A 3,120-nucleotide genomic window follows, 5' to 3' on the forward strand; every position below is an offset into this window, starting at 1 on the left:
CAGCAGGAGAGTTAGTATGAGCCTACCCAGCAGGGCCTCTCCATGAGTGTGGGGAACCTGCGACCTTAGGGAGAGTACTGGCTGGTGACGGTCAGAGCCTGAACAGCACATCCAGTCAGATGTCTAGGGAGATGGCATTTTGTTCAAAGCGCCATTATTAAGCAAGCATCTACTACATCCTAAAAAAAAAAAACCAAAAACTTTTGTTTTGCTTTCTGAGGATGGCCTTGTGTGTTGTGCCACCATTCCTGGACAGATCTTTCCTTGATGGCTTTTAAGCTCCCACAGACGGGATCCAGGCAGTCATCAGCCTTAAACCAGAGACTAGGCATTAGAGTTTATGTGCTGCTAGACAGCTGGGGACTCTGACGTTGTTACTGGGGCCCTGTTACCAACATCCGTTATTACAGGAGGAAGAAAGAGGATCCCATGTGGTCCAAATTAGGAGAGCTATGCGCTTTGGGGCCTTGTCTTCCTTAGCAGTAGCTGCCACAGCAAGAGAGGGCCAGGGAAAGGCCGGGTTCCCAGTTCCAGTTGGACTTGCTGAGACTTTCCTTTGAGACTGAGGATTCCACCGTTTACTCACAAGTTTTCAAAACCTCTTGGTGGTCCGCAGGGCTCCATGGTCCTTTCTGCCTCATCTGCACCAAGGAAGGGCATGTGTGATCCTAACGCGACGGGAAGCTCCTAGAGGAACAAAGGGGCGTGGACAGTATTGTGGGCTCACTCCTACGTGGTACCCTTCCCGGATGCAGCCAGGCCGCTTCAGAGAGCAGAGAAGCCCTTTAGCAAGGGCTGCTAGGTGCTCGCTCCTCCACCTCCCCCTTGCAGGGCAAGCTGGCCCAAGCCACTCTTGCCAGGGGAGGGGTGGCCTCAGCCTGCAGTTTCTTACAAAGCAAGGAAGTGTGATCTCACCAGAGGTAAACCGAAGGGCACTTCCTCTTTCGCTGCCTGGGCCACCTTCAGAAGGTTCTCAAAGTTGCAGAAACAAAATGTGTCCTGTCCAGCATGGTGGTTCAGATGGGAAGGTGAAAGCAGGAGGATCAGGAGTTCTGGATCGTTCTGGACTATAAAGCAAGTTCAAGGCCAGTCTGGGATTAATGAGGTCCTGTCTCCCAAAACAAAAACACAAAACAAAAAATACCACCCCAACCCCAAACCACAACAAAATCAATCAAGCAAACAAGAAAAGAAAGGTTTATAAATCAGGTGAACCAGGTGATGGATAGTGTTGGAGGCTCAGAAGTGGCTGACACTAGCCCCACCCTACCCCAGCCAGTGCACTGAACTGAGTGACAGAGGGTTTAAATGGCTCCCAAGCCAAAGGCTCATTGATGGCAGTAGACAGCTGTACCCTGCTGAGACATTGAGAATGTCTAGCTAGCAGACTTCCAGAGAGGAGGAGCTTTCACCTGGAGAAGGGAGTTTACATCAAAGAGGGTATTGATGGACACACATCCTGCTCCCTATCCCCTTCCTGGGGCCTCCTCCCTAGAAATCAGAGAGCTTGCTTACAGATTCCTGCTGGGAAACCACTTCCCCATCCTCAGAAAAGTATGAGCCCCCGACTTCTGCCACAGGAGCCCTGAATCCTTTCTTGTCCCTGTAGTGTTGTCTGTCCTTAGACAGACTCTCCTTAGAGCTCCTGCCATGCCATTATCTATCCGGCTGTCTGCCCATGGCATTAACGACGTCTAGTACTCAACTGGACCCACAACACGGGACGTTTCTCTGTGTCTTTTGTCACGTGCTTGGCTGGGAAGGACAACATTCAACAACATCAGGAAGCATCCACCCTGGCCTGGCTATCTATAGCGCCTGATTGTTGCTTCCTTTCTGGTGAAACAGACCATGACACCCACCAATGGGGGTGAGTAAGTACTTCCTGGGCTTGTGTTGAGCACTCAGTGCAGAATACCTCACCTCTGGCACCTACCTGTGCAGACGACCCCCTTCAGACACAGACGGCAGGCTGTCCCTTGTGCTTCTGAATGACTGGTTGGAAATCAGAGTTCCTACACCCTCCTCAATTCTACTAATTTGCTAGTGTAGGTCATGGGGCTCAGGACCCTCTGCTTATCCGTTTCTATTCATGGTGAAAGAGGTCACAGGGTGCAGGTTAATGCAGATAGAAGATGTTCAGGGCAGAGGGCAGAGGGCAGAGCTCCCTCCCAAGCCATGGAAGGCTTCCGAAGGGGAATCTTGGGAAGAGGGTCACCGTGGTCCTGGACAAGACACAGATGAAGCAAGCTGTTACAGAGGCCAGCATGACAAAGGCATGTGGGGAAAAATCTCAGTGGCAGAGCATGGACATGACATTTTGTCACATACCTGGGGGAATGTCTCAGTGAGAGTTTCTATTGCTGCACTGAAACACCATGATCAAAAATCAAGTTGGGGAGGAAAGGCTTACTTGTCTCACACTTCTATATTACTGTTCATCACTGAGGAAGTCTGGACAGGAACAGGGCAGAACCTGGAGTCAGGAGCTGATGCAGAGGCCATAGAGGAGTGCTGCTTACTGATGCTCCCCATGGTTTGCTCAGCCTGCTTTCTTACAGAACCCAGGACCACCAGCCCAGTGATGGCACCGCCCACAACTAGCTGGACCCTCTCCATCAATCACTAATAAAAAAAAATGCCTTACGGGCTCGCCTACAATCCCATGGAGGCATTTTCTCAATTGAGGTCCCCTCCTCGGAGGACTTCAGCTTCTGTCTAGTTGACACAAAACCATGCAATACAGGGTCACTGGGCCGCTGAAGGAAGCAAATGTAGGGGCTGCAGACGCTCTCAGGTCACCTCACACTTGTGCTGCTCTGGGAAAGGCAGCAAGTCCTCTTGTGCGGATTGTCCCTGTGCTTTTCGTGTAGCGGCTCCGACTGAGTGTGTGTCGGGACTCCTGGAGGAGCCGTTCAGAAGCGCCTGAGATGACGCAAGTGGGAGATTCTCTACGGCTGGCGCCCACTCTGCCCTCTTCCGATGACGCAAGTGGGAGATTCTCTACGGCTGGCGCCCACTCTGCCCACCTCCTCCTCCTCCTCCTCGGGTAGAAAGAGTGAGGCTGGCTCTGTGTCCGTGGCTGACCTTTCCTCATGGGGCCCTGGGGGTGGGGCAAGG

The 3,120-nt window shown here is 52.1% G+C and overlaps 1 long non-coding RNA gene across 1 annotated transcript; it reads right to left on the reverse strand.

The window, feature by feature from the left end:
* Positions 1–325: 325 nt before the first annotated feature.
* On the reverse strand, positions 326–1,685 carry LOC121136266. Its single transcript, XR_005873419.1, has 3 exons — positions 1,516–1,685; positions 916–1,067; positions 326–687 (listed from the first exon to the last, which is right to left on the reverse strand). It is a non-coding gene; the product is annotated as an uncharacterized LOC121136266 (long non-coding RNA).
* Positions 1,686–3,120: the final 1,435 nt, after the last annotated feature.

Source organism: Mesocricetus auratus, unplaced genomic scaffold, assembly GCF_017639785.1.
Source record: "Mesocricetus auratus isolate SY011 unplaced genomic scaffold, BCM_Maur_2.0 Super-Scaffold_100055, whole genome shotgun sequence".
Classification (NCBI taxonomy): domain Eukaryota; kingdom Metazoa; phylum Chordata; class Mammalia; order Rodentia; family Cricetidae; genus Mesocricetus; species Mesocricetus auratus.